Raw genomic sequence first — 19,711 nt, 5'->3', positions numbered from 1 at the left:
CTGCTCTGAACTAAAAACTGTTTATACAAGGGAACACACAAATCTAGAATCTGTCTTTCACAGAAACTTTATAGTTTTTCTTGAACCCTGTTGATGGTTCCCAAAATAAGGGGTTCACTTCTAATTTATGAACATTGTTGATCTTTGTGGAAACCAATACTATTTACTAGAGCCTTTGGATTGTACTACTGAATATCAACCACCAGAGTATCGTGGTACAAGAATATTGAGGACAGAATATTGAGAGACAAAATATCGAAAGGTAAGTGCATTTACAATTCCTAACTCCACATCTACATACCATGAAGGTATATGTACCAAGCAAGGGCATATATGTGGAGTTATGTATAGAAAATATAGACTTACAGGTCTGTATATGTTTCTCAATATTTTGTCCTTAGTATTGTGTCTCATCAATATTCTGGGGTCGATAGCTAGTCTGCACATGCATCTATGTATTATATACGTAGATGATTTTCTGATCTTCGGTGGTGTGTTGGTTTTAATGTGAAATTTGCTGCATTGGAAGAAGGAACTGTATTCCTCATTGCTTCTGAGGACTCTCTCACAGTTCAGTAGAAAGGTAACGTCGTCCAAAGAGTAAGATGATGCACCTCTTTGCTTGTGCTTTTGGTAATGTTTTTTTGCAGTTTTAGATGCAGTCAAAACCACTGCAGCATAATTAAATGTTTCCCGAGGTGGTATCTGTGATTGCTACTTTTCTATACTCCCAACCCTGTTCTTATTGATCGCTTCTCTACAACTACTAAATGAAGCGTTCAGATTCCAATACATTCAATCTTTTTGCCATACAAGCTTGGCTGCCCTATGGTACCGTGAACATCACCCTGTACCCCGCACAATCTATGGATGCTAAAGTGTAGTAATGAATTTATATTTAATATTTTTGATTTGTGGCTTCTCAAATCTGTATGCATATTCAATGACTATGTTAAACACTACAGCCTTTCATCGTGCAGTAAGTGATACAAAATTATAGGAAGATTCGCTGGAATCCACTCTTTTACTTGGCCACTAGTGGCTGCTCTCTTGAGGCTGATCGATGTGTTTTCATCTGCCTTATTGACCGTACTTTTGTGAAATGGCCATTTTGTTTTTTTACTTGGGACCTCTCCACAGTATTCACCATTGTCTATAGAGAATTTTTATATAAAATAGATGTAGGATTTTTTCTTAATTTGTAAAAGAAATCTTAAGGACACTAACCAAAGATATCTCCCATTCTCTTCTAATGGGCAAACTGCTGTAAAGTAAGGATGGTGAGAATCAGATTAGATACACAATGACATCAGCCCAGACACTTGGCAGACCCAGGAGCTCAATGGAGGATAAGGCGGGTGCCCAGTACTGGAGAGAAAAAGTGATGCCTGCTTATCTCCTGTTGATCCCATTATCAGGATAAGTGTCGTGGCATGGATTGCATCTCTGATACCAGACAACATCATCAATTTGGCCTCCAGCACTGAAAATTCTTCATTCACTTCTCTGCCCATCCTCCCCGCTTGCTATTCTTTTGCTTGGGCCAAGGCTCGCTCATGCGGTGCCTGGACTGCCCACGCCAGGGTACAGCAAAGCAAGATCCTTTCAGTACTATACCGCCTTTTGGGAGCCCAGGATTCAGGGAATTAAACTGTCCCTTTTCCTAAAACAGTATGTTATGAAATGTTTTTTTAAACTTATATACCAGTATTTGTTCATTGATTGTGTTTTAATGTTTCAGGTAACCACAATAAACTGAACTAACTGATTGAGATCACTTAAATGGCTGTTTATATTATACACACAACCTGGCATCTTGCCTCTTGCCATTTAATTCATATTTGTTATTTCCCATCACAAAACATTTGAATTAATGACCATGGAAGGATGAAAGGCGTACTCACCGGTACTGGAATTATAACCCGTGATGTGCTCAAAGTTCCCACATCCACACACAGCACGCCAAGATATCTCACTAGGTTACTTTTGTTAGTAAGTGTGAATATTTGAACACGTATATTTTAATTGATAACAACATTGTTCATTATAACCATATTATTGCATTTGGCAAGTAATGAATCTCCTCCTGTTCGCACTGTACCTCTCCCCCACGCTTCCACCCAGGTCTGATCCCTCATCGATCACAGCTGGCTGGGACTGCAGGATGACAGAGATTTAATACTTCGGATTATCAAGTACGGCAGGAAGTCGCCTTTCTTCCTCCCACTTACTGCACTGTATGCACAGTAAAACAGACAGTCTGAAGGCGAGGAAGCGTGCCCTAGGGCAGGGCCATAAATGAAGCTATGTTTATGGGCCATGTGAAGCACTGCCCCTTCATTTCAGGTGTTCCCACAGAGGGCAATTTTAGGAAAGCTTGGGAGAAAATATGCAGAACAGATAATGGAATGCCTCCTCAGCATAGGTCTGTGTGGACAGGCATAAACTAGGTTCATGATCAATGGCTGAGCAGTCGTGGGCCCCTGTGCATCCTGCACTGAAGGAACAGAGTGTAATTGGTGAGAACAGGTCCCCATCTCTGTTGTATAGATCATAAATCCTGAGGCCATACTTTACAGAATATATAGCTTGTGATTTCCTAAAGCAGGCAACATTTTTAGTCAGTCAGAATTGCTGATGTAGTGCATGCCATGCCAATAATTGACATGCCTTATTTAGGTCTCGGCTACAGAAAGCTTTTGTTGTCTGTTGGCCAGACCTATTGTTTCTAACATACAAAGATGAGCTCATCACTGGATTGCTTCATTGTGTTTCTCACTTGCCCCCGATTTGATTTGATTTCTTCTCTTGCTATTCATGTGTTTGCCCCATCCAGGAGCATTTTGTTCTCACAATATTCTGTAGGGTTTGCGTCCATTGTGCTATCAGTGGATGTCTATCCTAAAATGTTTTTTTGCCCATTACAAACAGGTTGCTGGCGAGTGTGCGTGGGAATGCATGCTCAGAAAGCACATATGAATGGGTTTGTATTATTTTAACAAAGCCATTCAAAGATTGCTGCCATAGGTGTGCGCATATGTAAAAAAGAACAATTGTTGGATGGAATGCTGAAACAATGTCAAACATTCACCCCCAGTACAGAGATCTGGGCCTAAATCCATTGTTGTTTTGCACACCATGTCATTCCAGTTTAGACCCAGCCATATGCAAATCAGTCTTGACCCTGCTGCCCATGGGAGCAGTCCAACCCGAACTGCCAGGCCAGGTCCTCCCTGGACCGGAAACAAGCATCCTGGGACCGGTTTCAGGGTATCACCCCATATCAGCCAGGTTAGCTTGACTCCATTGGCATGGTGAGCACAGGACCCACATCTGGGCATACTCTTCCCACTTAGGGCAACAAATGCAAAAAGGAACAATTGATGGATTGAATGCTGAAACAATGTCCATAAGAGTATGGAACTCGCTCCTACCAGGCATCAGAAAAAATCTCATCTACTTCTATATTCAAAAAAGAAGCTAAGTCCTTCCTAATGAGCCAATTCCTCCCTTAATCCACAGCAGCCTGTTCACTCCATATTGTAGAAGCCCCATTCAGACAATCACTCTACCCACTCAAGCCTGCTGAGTAACTCTCTCTGTAAGCTCATCCGTTACTTGACTCTAGATGGAGCTCCTCACTCTATTACTAGGCGTATCCCGCTGGTCCTTACTCACACTGAGATTTCTGCCTGAGGACTGCTACTCTTACTGTCACCATTGTGAATACCCAGACCAAGCTCAAATGTATTATAAGCTACTATCCCAGGCTCTTTCTAATTGTATTAGTTAGTGTTTGCACAATTTTTTTTCCTCGTTTTCACACATTTATTGAGACAACTACAACCATTTATAGGTTTCAATTACACTGTTTACAACTACAATGGTATATATAGGTGATGCGCTCTGATACTGTTCAAAACTACAATGCTATATATATGTGAAGCGCTCTGAAACCCATTTCTGGGTCTTGTTCGCACTATATAAAACACTAAATAAAGAAATAAATACAATGTCAAACATTCACCCCCAGTACAGGGATCTGGGGCTGAATCCATTGTTTGTGTGCATATCCTCCATAGCCATCTTTAAATGGGTCTCTTAAAATAATACAAATGCATTCTCAGATGGCCACCGTGGATGCATGTGAATCCTCAGTGGCCATGCTTGAATGGGGTTTGTTAAAATATTACAGATGCAGTCAAAGATAGCCTCCGTGGATGCTGCTGCATCCACGGAGGTTAACTTTGAATACATTTGCAATATTTTGCAGCCAGTTCCAAGGTGGCTCTCATGGATGTGTGCACATTAGCTGTGGTTACAACAGAACTTTTTTGGTTTATAGACACCTCTTCTTTAAATGAAGTACAATATTAAGACACGATTGCCCGTTATCAGACGTTTAAGAAAGCAGTACGTGGCAGAAAATGCATACACATATATCACTGGACACCTCACCCTGTAGTTTTTGATGTAGCTGCACCTACTAATCAAACATTAGAAATAACTCAAGTTGGGTTGACATTTGATGCAAAATTGCAGACTGTTCTTGGTGAAATATATATGCAGGTTTCCATTTTGGCAAAGTCGTTCAATTAAAAAAAAAAAAAAAAAGGAAACACTCCAAACACAAATGTAGCAGATACCCTGGTAATGAATCTGTACCTCTGTACATTTCCAGAGGATCTGAAACCCTAGATTGCAGTAAAGGCGAGGCATTACCTCAAGGGATTCTCAACCACTGTCTTCTGGCTGCCGTGCCAAAGACTTGTGTGTCCTCTCTGCTCTTGTCATGCTTTCAGCCCAGAGCCGGTGGTTACAACAGTTAATCACTTCTGAATGTTAAGGGACACCAAATCATCTACAAGCTTCTCCCTGCTTTTACTCCCATATCTCAAGAGCAGTTGCTCGGCTAATGCTGTAGTGTGGATTCTTCTTAGAGCCATACATGTCCATTGTAGCTAAAATGCACATTTCACAGAAATGAAATCTCAATGGGAAGTGTTTGCAAGTATGAACATACCAGGTGGCCCAGTTGAAGCTGCAGTTCTGTTAATTCTGAGATGATCTGGAAACCTTAATTGTAGTACAGGCTTTGCATTGACGTAACGGGTTTGCAGGGCAATGGTGAGCCTATACTGTCAGCTGTTCTCCCTGGGGAACAGCCATTACAACACGGTTTTTACCACGCGCAGCTTTTACTTCGCATGCGTTACAACGCATGCGATGTTACAACGCAATGCCATTACAACGCAAGTCTTTACATCGACTCGCTCTAGATGGCGTGCTAACATTACAAATAGTGTAGTTTACTATCCCAACACCTTCCCTACTGTTACATGGACTTGAGTTGGAATAGTAAATTACACTTTTCTAATGTTAGCATGCCATCTAGTGCAAGTCGATGTAAAGACTTGCGTTGTAATGGCATAGCGTTGTAACATCGCATGCGTTGTAACGCATGCGATGTAACTGCACGTGTTGTAATGACACGCGTTGTAATGTCATACATCCGTTCTCCCTCTCTAAGTGCAAAGCCTATGGTTTCAACTTTTAATCTCTTCAGAATATTGAAGGGCGCCAAGTTACCTACGAGCGCCACCCTCTCTTACAGCAATTTTTGTAACTTAACTGAAGTATTAAAAAGGCATTGTTTAGGCCAGTAGGTTTCAGGGCTTAGATCTACTGACTTTGTCAATGCTTGTCCTTTTTGAGGTCATGTTCTGACTGCTCTTGTTTAGTGCTAGTGCCCTAAATACATAGGTAGCTTTATCGTCTAAGTCCAGAATTAGTATATTTGCCACAAGGAAAGTAAAGTGTATGACGATTCCATCTCTGACAGAAACCAAACAGTTCGCCATAGGAGTTAGACGGGACTGACTAACATCATCTACGATTAGCCTAAGCAGCACCCAGTCCGACTCAGAGACACCTAACCTCGGTGTGCCAATAATGATACCCAATGCTGCAAAGATCAGGCTAGTTGTCTTCTACAGGAGAACATATGATTTGAGGTAACCTCCTCCCCTGTGTGTGAAACAGTAAGAATTATTGCATAGCCGCTCTCTCTGAATTGCAATATTTGTAAAGTATTTAAGTCCAATGAGATGCAGCCTAGAGGTTAGGTCCTCTTTTTCCAAAAATCCCAAAAGAAAATCTTCTCCAATGCCGGAGAACACTGATACTTGCAATATATGGCTTCTCACAACAGCATTCCATGAGATGCTTAAAAGTGTAGGCGACAGAAAAGTGCTGCAAACCCAAGGAACCTACAGGAAAAGTTGCAGTACTCAAGAGCCTTCATTGGTGGATGTGCTTGTCTTGATGGCACAGCGCGAAAAAGCACAGATGATGACAGCTGAAACCATAGACTCAGGTGAAAGCAGAAGCGACTTTATATTTCTTACTGGTTGTGAGACAGCGCAAGTCTGTGGTAGCTGCCCCCAAATGGATAAGTGAGACCCATGTATACTGGCAGCTCTCAGACAGCCACGAGTTCCCTTGCACCTTATGGCGAAGGCACTGAAGATGGCCAATAACTACAAGCCGACATCTAAACACCGCAGACCAAAATCACGAGAGCAGTCCTTAAAGTACTAATGATGCCTAATTTACAGAAAAAGGAAACATTTACATCCATGGTTCCAAGAGGTGATAACAGTTATATGAAGAGACACATATGCTATGCAATGCATGGTCACTGATTTACATAGGTACTGCACTGCAAGCAGGAATCATAAAGGACCAAGTCAGGATTGCAAACCTAAAAGACACCCATGAGTTTGCAAGGTCAGCCATCACTTTGCAAATTAGGGATCATTTGCCATTTCTTCAGTGCACTCACATTGAATGGCTACTTGATATGCAAATGCACACATAAGACATTTAGGCATTTGCACAGTTGGACTCTAGGATGTCCTTGCTCAAAATTGCTCTGTCAATCACCTCCCGATTAGAAATCTAAGCAATCACTGTTTGCGAAACTGTTTAGCGTGTCTGTACCTTGCTTTGCTTAGCATCTCTAAGGTTTTAAATTAGTTTTTATTAAGTTAGTATTTAATTGAGTATGGTGATAGGTGTGTATACTGAAGAGTCGAAATGTATTGCATGACGTATGTATAAGTGAGAGGATCGTTGAGACCATCGCTGCATGGAATGCGAAGAGTTGGAATGGCAGTGAATGGGAGGTTGTCAGCTGGCTGTGACTGCGCACCTTCACCCTCTGTTGTCTTTTATGAACTAAGGCTTCATTCACTAACCCTTTGAAGAGTAGGTGTATTTAAAACTCAATGAAGATGGGGTAAGTGGCCAAGTGGCCAAGTAGTGTTTATGGACATTGCGGTGTTGCCTCTAGCCTTCCCCTTACCGTATGTAAGCTGGAACCAATTAGATATCGCTGATGAAGTGTAAGAAATTAAAAGGGCAAAAACAACTTGATGAATGCATGACTGTTGGAAGGCAGGGTTCAGCAGGCCCTTCAATGCAATAGCTCTTAAGATGTGAGGGTTATACATGCATGCACTTCCTTATATCTCGTAGTGCTAGCAGAATAAATTATATGTACGGCAAAACAATAAGACATGAATGTTTGGAAGCTCTCATCAGTGGTAAAAGATGGAAGCATTGCAGGTCTATTTGAAAATATAGATTATATTTAATAGCAAGCTGTAAGGAAACCATTTTTAATTAATAGGCCTGCATGCATCTTGAGTTACGATTAGTACATTAAACAGTCAGTTGCAATGAAAAAATAAAACAAAAGCAATAGTTTCGTATTCAAATTATATGTGAGATAATATTGTTATTTGTGATGATACATTTGAGGTGTATAGTTGTGTCTCATGAATTGCAATACAAACACTCCATAGTTAGTGGAACGATACATCAAACACCCAATAGCATTAGGTGAAAGAGAACTACTGCTCTGGGTTGTGCTGTCAAGTCAGACTTTAAAACATCATCACACTACATGACAAGCTAAGATATGTAACTTTCATAAATGAAGCTAGGAAAGATATTACAAGCACCGGATATTACCTTTTATAACTCAGATCACCCTTTTCCGGATTAGTTACCAAGGAAATCCATTCCAATGCTACATTTAATAAAAAAAGAAATGAAGTAATATCAGAAGTCTATATTGTTCATAATGTGAATGTCTTTAGAGACTTCACTATGCACACAGAGGTGGACTATAAATAACATATCAGACTTCAAATATTCCAAGGGGACTCAGCAACCATTTTTCCAAAGAGCTCAGTGGTATGCTTTATAGCAATGAAGTCTAAAGAAGCAATTCATAAAAAGAATATTAAACAGGCCCAGGCTGAGTTTTATTTCTCACATTTACTGAGTCAGAAAAACAATCTAAGGCACATATCTGAATACTTTTGTCGCAAGAGAGTGGATGCCCACCTGCAGTATGTGCAGTTGCAACGTGCATTAACCGTTTGTGGGTTTCTGAATTCGTGGTAAGTTTTTTCTAATTATTAAAAAACAAGTTTTGCTTTTTCTGATTAAAGCCAGTTGTTCTAAATAGTACACTAGAAAGGACCAAGACGGACATGATATTTTAATTATGTTCACGGTGCATTATTTAGATTCTCAGTCTTAAATCAGCAAAGCTCCGGTCCAACCTAACGTGTGGTACCTCTTCCTCATTTAGACATGACAGAAATGCCAGTTTTCTGGCTACACCAATTCAAACACTTTGACCTCGGTTACCTTCAACAGCAGAACCGCTGGGTCACAGTGGTGGTAGTACATCATTCTCTGGTAGAAGGCAGTATGATTCTTTCTTGGGTGGACTACTCTGATGGTATTTAGCGTGGCTTCTCAAAGATTTTATTATACCAACTCCTGCACCAGCAGATTGTTGATGCCATACTGATAACCAAGAACGAGTGGGACAGGCATATTTGTTGGCCTCACTGGCATCCAGGGTACCAATGTTCAAAATTCAAATCTTCCTGTGTGGTGTTGCAAAGCTGGCCAGGGGTGGGACTAGAATTCCTTTCCGACACATGTTGTCACTACTGAAGCACCCGGCACAGTCTCCTCCAGCATCAGCCTTTTTGGAAAGTCTAAACTAGAAGCCATGCTTTTGGGGTGCTGCAATTCCATTCTTCTTTACCTTTGGTGGTGGCAGTCATACCTGGCTTTTGAGAAGAACCCAAAAACATGAGTGATCATAGATAATTTACCTCTATCCCTGTCTTGTTGGCAAATTTAGCATACTCTGTCTTTGTACCACGAAGAACAAACATAGGGGCATATTTACAAGCCCCTTGCGCCGCCGGTGTGTCACTTTTAAAATGGGAAAAAGTTACTTACTGGCAGCGCAAGGAGCTTGTAAATAAGCCCCATAATTTAGTACTTGGTAAATAACTTCAGTAGTGTGTGTTCACAGGGCAATGGCTATCTTGCAACCACTTAAATCACAGCCAAAATAAGACAGAAATTCTTCTCATAACAAAGACAGGGCAGTCCCCCCACTTGCAAGAATGGATAAACTCCATAGATGCTCTAAAATATAATCTAACCCTAGCTGATTCCGTCAAGTCTCTAAGAATCACATTGGACCCCAATTTGACTATGAAAGACCATGTAAAGAACAGTGCGAAGAATGCTTTCTGCAACCTGAAACTGCTGAACAAAATTAAACCCTTCCTGCCACCAGATGATCTCTAATAATGCCGCTCATGTTCCTCCTAAGTGCTGTCCAGGTTAGACTACAGGAATGCCACCCACACAGGCACAGCAAAAGTCCATCTTGCACCCCCTGAGATCCACTTTCAATGCAACAGCCAGAATGGTCACAGGGATAAAAACATATGACCACATCTCCCCTGCCCTGAAAGAACTGCATTGGCTCCCATTTGAAGTCCGCTGTAGTTTCAGAACTGCTTGTCTAACTCACAAAGCCCTTCACACTTGGAAACCAGTCTACTTCGCCTCTAAACTCAAAAAGGCAGGTCAGACTAGAAAACTAAGAATCCCAATTAGCCTACTCCTCATTCAGCCTAAAGCCTGGCAACAGGCAACAACTTACACCCTGATTTGTGTGGAAGTTGATACCCATTGAGTGGAGCCTGCTTTGGCAATAAAGTTGAAGGCCTTCTACTTATGTTAAAGGTTCACCATGGGTATATTTGCTAGATAATTTAAACCACAACTGTATTCATTAAAAGACTATGCAAGCAACAGAGAGAAAGAAATCTATTATTGAACATGAGTTACATTCTGTATGGTCAAACCAAATATACCCTACATATGTTGTAGTTACCAAAGTTATTTTGCATATTCCACTTTGAAAAAATACATAAACACACCAGCTCATTTCATAGAAACTAGTTGCATCTTATGTAGACATGATGTAAGTGCCCTTTAGTCACAATATTGCAAATGTACCTAATTTCTGTTTATAAATATTGGGACACAAAGGTATACAATTTTGTTCTATAGGAATTCGTTGACAAATTATGCAAAAATGCCCCAGTAATGACAGACATTTTAATAGGATAACTACGTTTGGACCCATCCTATATGCTGAAGGAGAATCCTGGAATATTGCTTTACATCTAGCATTATCAAAAATACGAGTCTCGGTTTCCCTGAGACTGGGATTTGAAAAAGGTTTTCTTGTTAAATTATCAATTTGAGACACCATGAATTTTACAAAAATGTATAAACATGTGATGTTGAATAAACTGCGACCATTTAAGGCACCAAAGCATGCTGTCAGTGGTGATTTAAGGTTTAAGAGGAACGCAGTTTTGTTGGAAGCGGGTGAGAAGGGGGGGGCAACTCGCCTCCTGGAGGAGGTTGGCCTTTTTGCATGGTGTGATGCTCTTCGGCCTGGAGTCTCCTGGCTTTGCACAACCTGGGAACAGAAGACACGGGCATATTTATTAGGTTTCTGATATGATGACGTGCAATTGACTATGAAAGACCATATAAAGAAAAGAGCAAAGAATGCTTTCTACAACCTGACACTGCTGAACAAAATTAAACACTACCTGCCACCAGATGATATAAAAAAATACCACCCAAGCACTGGTGCTGTCCAGGTTAGACTATGGGAATGCCACCCTCAGAGGCACAGCAAAAGCCCATCTTGTACACCCTGAGATCCGCTCCCAATACAGCAGCCAGAGTGGTCAATGGAATAACAAAATATGACCACATCTCCCCTGCCCTGAAAGAACTGAATTAGATCCCAATTGAAGCTTGCTGTAGCTTCAGAACTGCTTGTCTAACTCACAAAGCCCTTCACACTAGGAAACCAGCTTACTTCGCCTACTTCATTTGATCTCCTCCATTACAAAGTAAAATAAGTTATATATTTTACAATACAAATTCCAGACAAATTTCAGTATAATAGTTTGACTACCATGCTTGAAAACCTGTCTTCTTGAGCCATGTGTGCGGAAAACCCAAAACGAGGAGGAATTTAATTGTTCCCCACTCTTTAACTGGTAGAGTCAGTATGCAGGTTTGAAGCCTTCATCCCTTATTCACATTCCTTGCTGTAATGACCACTGGACCTGGATCTTAAGAGTTAACATAAAACTTACAGGAGGAGGAGGGATTTAATGTGCATGTCATGGTTTCAGTAACAATAAAGGAGACCCCCCCATGCCAATATAAAATTAATTAAATCCTTGATACTAGGGCTGGGCTGATTGACTTAGTTGTCCTTGGCCAATTGATCTGAAAAAACTCTATGTCATCTTTGTTACCTAGAGAATTTGTTTGGAGAGTCTCACAAATTGTCAGAAAGTTTGGTTTGAAAGGTTTTGTTTTGCAGCTGGACATCGACATCTTCATTACCAACATGAGACCAAAAGATCACCCCAGTTTCATGTCTATTGGTTTTCACAGCAGTGTGTGCATGTTCCAGACATTAGAACCCACTGTCCTGCTCTTTTAAAGCTGCTTCCAGCAGAGATGAACTCCTAAAATTGAGGCATGACAACATTTTTAGAGGAGTACTTTGGAGCTTTCTGCACCAAATTGTATGTTACCTGCAAGTAACAAATTGGATTCCATAAAGAACAACTTTAATTTTCTCTTAGCAGTGTTTTTTATGAATCATGCTCCCAGCTCAACAATACTCATGTTCTTAAGTTGACGTGGATGAAATGCTAGTTCATCCTTGCCTTGATCCAAACCTTTTAAAGTGAAGATTGTACACATAGCTCCACAGTTGGTACATTAACACACGACTAACTAATCAAATAAAAGGCACTAAAGGAGGAAATCAGTGGCACCGTCATGTATATTGTGCATACAACAAACTGATGTGCGTCTTGGTTACTTTAAAAATATGTATTCATCGTTTGCCTAAAAGTGCCAACCAATGTCCTACAATGACATTCAAACTAATACCACCATTTTAAATTGCTCAGGTGTTCACAATTTTATCACAATGGCAGTGAAAACATCATCAGAGCAGTAAAGGCCATCAAGTCTTGACTAGGTCTGATATTACCTTGACTAACTAACTGTATGAAGAAATAGATTAACACTCTTGTTCCTCTTCTTACAAAAATGTTGAACTTTGACTACAACAAAGTGTCAATTCACGTTAAGAAATTGATAATGACTCTCCTACTAAGGAAAATGAATGCTAAAGAGAGTGATTTGATCAACTAGTGTCCCATTGCCAGTGCTAAAGTCTGAAAAGAGAGCTTCCGAGCTTCAATAGTATGGTATGTAAAAGGACCTTTCCCACAACTGAGAATCTAGTTTCAGATCCATAAGAAGATAAATATAAATTACTCAGAGCGATGCTCTGGAGGTAGTTCTAAAAGCGCTTAATAAGGACCATCTAGCAGTCCTAATGCTACTCAATCAGTTGGGTTGAGCGTCCTGTCTGGATGAGGTGCAGGCATTGTTTGAGGCATTGGATGTCTGAAGCCATACGACTTTTAAGAAGAGTTGTGTATCCTTGGCATATTGGTAAATCTTGATGCTGTCATCTGTGATTAGTGGAATCAACATTCATATAGCAACAAAAATTATTTTATCATGGAGTCAATTACAGTCAAGACAATTACATTAGCGATCAATCATTTTTTCTATATGCATATTCATAGAACTTTTGCATCTTTTATAAGTGAATTAAAAATAGGCTCAATGCTCATTGTAATCACACAGAAAGTGACATAACAAGAAATATGTAGGTGTTTACACTGTGATAAGGCGATTGAACAATTATGAATTCTATTTTACTGTTTTGTTCACTAAAAACCCTTTGTTCCAGAACAGCAAAGAATATTAAGAGGTAAATGGATCCAATTGCAACAAGTAATAATGACTTTTCAATATATCATTGATTAAACGTTCATCATCAGAACAAATATTTAATGAGCAGAGCTAAGATTTGGAGATTAAAAATTAGATGTGTTTGAACATTTTGCAGAAAATTTCCTTTTCTGCGTTTGTAAAGTGCAGTCGACAGAGATACGATTGTTGAAGAGTAATCTGAGTAAAACAAAAGTTTTCAGAGTCCAGTGTTAGTCAATGATTCACTAGCTAGGAGAGATGAAAACTCCGAGGAGCTGAGAACAGCAGAGAAGAGCTCCTGCATCTGCAGGCGTGCTTGGAACCCAATATGTTTCTCTTTATGTCACTCACTGTGCGATCACTCTGAGCACTGTGCACAGGTTGAATGCATTAATGAAGAAATGCTTTATGAATATGCATTTATAAAAATAGATAGATGGCTAATGTCATTGTCTGACTTCCATTGACTCCATGATTAAATACTTTTTGTTGCTCTATATTGTTGATTCCAGTAAAAACCATTATTTAATGTGTCTATAAACCCTGTTTTTAGGTTGTTAAAGGGCCGCCCCTGTTTTACAGCATCAATTGACTTCATGTAAAGGCTGAAGCTGACAGTAGACAGTCTGGAACCCTGGGGGACTCCATGGGGATTTGGGGTCTTTTGTGACGTGGAGGCTCTCATGTGAACAAGCTGGTGATGGTTGGAAAGCTATAAGGAGAACCATTGAAGCACATTGCAGGTGAATTCCGTTAGAAACGTTAGAGTGTGCATGAGGGTGGGATGGTTGACTCTGTCAAAGCTAGTAGTATCAGCAGGCAGTGGTCATCTTCATTCATGGTCAAGAGGTCATTATCTCCATTTTGCAGCATATTTTGAAGCGAGGTGGACTTTTGTGCAGGAGATGGTTAGATTTTACCATCCAACCCGGCAGGCTAACTACAATCACTTAAATTCTACATTTTTTGTTCATTCAGAATATTGACATGCTGAGTTTTCCTTCCCTAGTTTCAAATTGTGATGGGCAAGTTACACACCGAATTCCCCAGTAGGCACATTCACACTGCTGACTTAGTTCCATAGCATGCAAAAGAAAAGCCCCACTCACTTTTTCATTTTCTTATGCAATCTCCATCTCCACCTCATCTATCACTCTTTCACTTCCTGCCAGTTTCACTTACTTTAGCCTTTCCTTAAATTGTGGCTTTCATTTGAACTTTTTGTCTCATAAATGCTGAATCTTCCCTGGAGGTGCAGAACTCTCACATTGTTCTAGTGTTGTGAAAATCTTACAGTGAGCTATAGATAGGCTTACTGGTTCGCAAAGATCTGCAAATCCCCTGATATTTGGGGAGGTAGTTGGTAGCTTCTTACAAACTCCTCAGCAAGAGATGAACCCTGAATTACAAGTGCATGACATTTGAAATGGTTATGTGGCGATATTTTTAGAACTCTATAAAATACATAAGTCAATAAATAAATGGACAAATAATTCACCACTTCCTTTTGTGAGCAACGATGCGCCATTTGCTTAAGACAATGGGGCAGATTTATGACGACTGGCGCATCCCTGCATATCAGCAGGGATGCGCCAGTTATTATGCGCCACAGCTGCGCCACCATGGATGCGCCGCATTTATAATGCGGCGCACCATGGGGCAAAAACGGCACAGATGCGTGACGCATCTGTGCCGAAAAGTGGCGCATTGCTGGAGTTGCGTCGCAAGCGCGACGCAGCTCCAGCAATGATCTGTGGGGCCCTATCTTTAAAATGCTGCGTCAATCCTTACGCCTGCTTCAAGCAGGCGCAGGGTTTTGACGCAGCATGGGCCTAAAAGTGACTGAGTGAAATCTTGTAGATTTCACTCAGCCACTTTTAGGAGGCGTTCCTGCGCCAGAACGCCCCCACCTGCCCTGGAACGCCTACATGTGGCGCAGGGCTTTACAACGTGACGCATCTCCCAGATGCGTCACGTTGTAAATACCCCGCACCATGGCGCAGGATTTGCGCCGCTGCTGCGTCACAAAAGTGACGCAACGGCGGCGCAAAAGTGGTGCAAGTACAACATAAATCTGCCCCAATATATGTGGTTAGTTCATGCAGTTTTGTAATTGCAGTATGAGATCATAATATCAAAATAAAAGATACAATGCCTGTATTTTATGGTGCTTTGGTTTTGCTCAACTGTGACTATGGTCTTAATAGTTATGGTGTGAAAATGTGATTGGTAGTGGTGTGAAAATGTGATGGTGGAAATAATGTGGGTGGGTAGTCAAGTACCATATGTTGAACCTTCATTCCTACGTCAAATTCTTTTCATTTCAAATGGTTTATTAAACAACCACTGGCAAAGCCAGTAGTTCCAGCCCCGGCATGCTGTTGCTATAGTTATTCATTTATTTATTTCTTATTGCAAGCATACGTTACAAAAAGAAAAATGAAAATCGGATGTGGCCTCCTTATACTTTCAATAACATTTTCAAAATTTATAAAACTTTTACTGATACACCTTTTTACCAATAATGTTTTTTAAACAACAAGCCTTTTAGTTTTACCATGCATTTTATTATTTGTGAAGACAAGAATAAATCACCACATAAAGCACTCAAATCATTGGCAATTGAAATGTTAATATGTCACTTTAATACTTTAATAAATGAATTTTAAAAGGTAGTGCAGGCAAACAAAATAGACAGTATTTTAAATTATTATAGAAATAATTTTAAAAAGCATACTTTTTTTAAAAACTTGTTTTTATTGGCATTTAAAGGAATCACACATGAGCAGGTACAGACAATGCTATCTTCCGTTCTCCCACAGTATTACAACACAGCGCTTCACACATGGGGCGGGGTCCATTATAAGGTGTTCAATCTTATCATCTGTCATGTTCAACTAAGGTAGTATCAGAAGCATTACATACAGTAGGGAGTGATGGTCTTGAGTGTGGTCGGGATAGCAAAGTTGGGCCTACTGCAGTTTAATTTCTAAGATTTGAATATCTAGATGTATCAGCTTAATCACCGTATCTCTAGTCAAAGCTCTAAAGCTCTAACAGAACGGTCTCTTGCCTGGTGTTGTGCATTTCAATCCTGCTCACTGTGATCACAGTTCCAGCTGAGAGCAATATATCTAACATAAGAAACAAGGGGGGAGAGAGAGAGAAAGGAAGACGTGAAGGATGGGAAAGGAATAGAGAGATATAGAAAAGGCAAGGCGGGGGTGATCGGCAGGCTCTGCACTCTGGAAGCATGGGCTAGCAAAGCGGGGATGCTATGATAGCTAGGATCAGTGTTTATCGTGGGTGGTGTTCAAATGTAGGTTGGAACTGCCTATACTGGGGAGGAGGATGGGGCGCATAGGGCTAAAAGCATACTTCTAAGCACCATTTCAACTGATGAGAAAGGAACTATTTTAGGCAAATGTGAACAATGTTCACATGCTTTGTGCCATCACTCAATGTGAAGGAAGCCATTGGGTAAAGTGGGCTGACACATTACCTTCTGCTATATCCTGTGGTGGGCTGAAGCAAAATGCCTCATTTTCACAGTACAATCGGTGACGGCCGACTGAAGAAAAGCCCCTCTATGTTAGTATATTATGTATGATTGTTTCAGAAAAACAATAGTCTGTCAGGAACCATAAAGCTCTCTCAAAGGCAATGCCTAAAAATAATGTCTGTGTCTGTCCACCTTCAGTTAACCATCTGATATAATTTCCAGTTAGCTTACTGTCTTGGAGCCAGCCATGGTTGTCACCTAAGTGCACCAAAAACACTGAGCCTTGAAGTTAACCTCAGTCCACAACATTGTGACAATGAATCACAGAATCACACAAGTTTAGGGCATAATTATTTCACCATAGCCCATTGTCTTCTTGTGAAGTCTGTGATTGGGAAATATGTAGACAGGAGAGGCAGGTAGCTTTATATAGCTTTCCTCTACCTTGCTTGACTATTGAGTTAACAGATCCTTACTTTGGGCAAATCTACCTTTGACAGGGGTGGACGTGGGTCACATAGTTTCAGTGGAACTTATACTCGAAGAATCAACTAATGATGGTAGATTCTGAAGGGAGGACCAATGGCATCCCCCTCAGAACTAACAAGGGGTAAGACAAGGGTACTTCTGAGAACCTGTTCAGTATATAGTGTGTATTTGTAACTTCAACCAAGCTTGCCATCAGTTTACTTACTTACTATTGTTTTGTTTTTCTTCTTATAAATATGGCCCTATGTGGGCAATCATGTTTAGTGCTGTTGGCTGAAAGCCACTCTAATTTGGGGCCAGTTGGCAACTATGCAATGGGCTCCAACTGAAACACAGCCAGCTTATGTCATGAGCTAACTCCAAAATTTATGACAAGCATTATTTTCATGTCTCAGCTCCGTGGGAGGCGAAGTAGGCCCAGGTGGTCAGAACATGAAAAATAATCACATTGTCTGGCATACATGCTGTTGTTTTACTCTTGCAACCAGATCGCAAACCATAATTGACATGTCCTTTGTGGTTACTTGCGTCACTGTTTGTTCCAAACACCTTATACAACTGTAATGCAGAAACAGGATACTGGAGGTCATAATCTGTGACAAGAATTTATGTACACATTTATTGTGTGGCATTTTATTGTGTTAGTGATGTTTGCTATTGTTTTTGTACTCTTGTGTATTTGTTTTGCATTATTGCAATGTAATTTTGTTAGTTTTGGACGGTTTTGTTGTGATATGCCCTGTTTTGTTTTAATTATGTTATGTTGCTTTGTGTTTGTTATTTTCTTATGTTATGTTGTATAATTTAGACCTGTCAAGAAATGCTGCTATATTGCCAGCCAAAAGCATAAATGCTTTGAAAGTTCCAGCGACAAGCAACCATTTACTGCTGTCTAAGGTGGTAAAAAAGCGCTGCTTCAGCCGTCAGGCCAGAACTGTGGCAGAGACCGTCTTAAGAGAGCGCTGCCTCTGCTCACTTTATGAGACATGCCCACGAGTCCCTAATTGGCGCTTCCCATGTTCACTTTAAGTGCTGCGGTGCCTCAGGGGAATGTTAGGCTCATAACGATGCCTTGCTGAAGTGTGTATAGTTCCAGGCATGTTTGCCACAATAATGATGTCCACTGCCTTTCACGGCCTGTATTTCACTTTATTCGCCCTGCTAGTCTTCGAGTCGTCTGTGACACTGACCTGGTTTGTGTGAGTTGGGGACACGTGCATTCAATGGTAGCTTGGTTTGGGCAGGTCCGTGTGAGCTGCAGGTGCAGGATCCATCGCAGAGAGACTGCCTTTCCACTTCCATACCGATTCCTCCTCTCACTCACGACAGAAAACCCTGAAATTACAGAGGCTCCCGAGGAGCCTGCCAGGTAAGAATGAGATTGCTGAAAATTCTGCTTCCTGCTGGTACAAATGAGACATTCAGACACTGCTTGGAGAACGGTCTCATTTTGTTTTTAAATATAATTTATATCACCCCGGGACATCAGTAACGCCGGCTTCAGGGGATTTGCATTCACACGCTAGTTGGTTTGCTTATATAGAGGGTAGCTCTGGTCTTAAGCGGAGTTAGACATGAAAATACTGTTCCACATTTTCAAAACAGACAAAAGGAACGAATTGTCTGACCATCCCTAGTGCAAACATTCTTGCCTTTGCACCTTCCCTAAAACGATCGAGACTATGCAGCCCTTACAGAAAAATGGCATGTCTGCTTATCCTTCTCTTCTTATAAGAGAAAAAAGTAGTCGTTAACTAGCTACTGTGCTGTTGTGTAGTGCTGGTACTTTTATTAAAAACAGAAAGAAGAGTACTTAGAAGACGGCAGATGGAAAGAGATAAGACGAGAGCGCATTTATAAGATCCAAAAAGCAAAATTAGCAACCGGTTGGTGGTGCCTGGTACCCCACTGCAGATAACACTTCAGTAATTCAGCTTTGATCCAGCCCCTGTGAGTAGGGATTCGTTTCTTAAAGAATAACTACGAAACCCAAAGTTGTGCTCAGAGCTGGTGACTGGCACTATAAAAATCGCACTGACGCATACCAAGGCAGTGTCGTCTTGATTCCATCTTATGCCACTTTCATCCTCCACCGGACCATCCCTTCTTCTTTATTTCCAGCTTGCAGCTTATTTTTCTTCCCTGCTTTCTCCTTTAGTGACCGTTTTTCCTTTCTTTTCCATTTTCCTTCTCTCCAACTTCAGTTTTTCTCTCTCTTTCTGTGAATCAAAACCCGTGGAGGAAAATAAGTGCAGAGTCCAGGGGTGTAACAAAGGCCCCCGCAGCCCACACGGTGTGGGGGGGCCCCAGGCTTACTCATTTCTGTAGAGGGCCCCCTACTGATGTGAATGTGAGGGCCCTTTTCATCATTTCTTGCGGGGGGCACTCACGTTTTCTTACGCCACGGGCAGGGTCCCCATAAATCGCCAG

At 40.9% G+C, this 19,711-nt stretch overlaps 1 protein-coding gene across 2 annotated transcripts in view; it reads left to right on the top strand.

Moving 5' to 3' along the window:
• Nucleotides 1-19,711, top strand: part of GALNT18 (polypeptide N-acetylgalactosaminyltransferase 18) — a 1,553,208-nt gene that overhangs the window by 171,421 nt on the left and 1,362,076 nt on the right. The window lies entirely within an intron of this gene.

The sequence above is a fragment of the Triturus cristatus genome, chromosome 3_2, assembly GCF_964204655.1.
Source record: "Triturus cristatus chromosome 3_2, aTriCri1.1, whole genome shotgun sequence".
Classification (NCBI taxonomy): domain Eukaryota; kingdom Metazoa; phylum Chordata; class Amphibia; order Caudata; family Salamandridae; genus Triturus; species Triturus cristatus.
The sequence above is the reverse complement of the archived record's forward strand: the minus strand, read 5'-3'. Positions and strand labels throughout refer to the sequence as shown.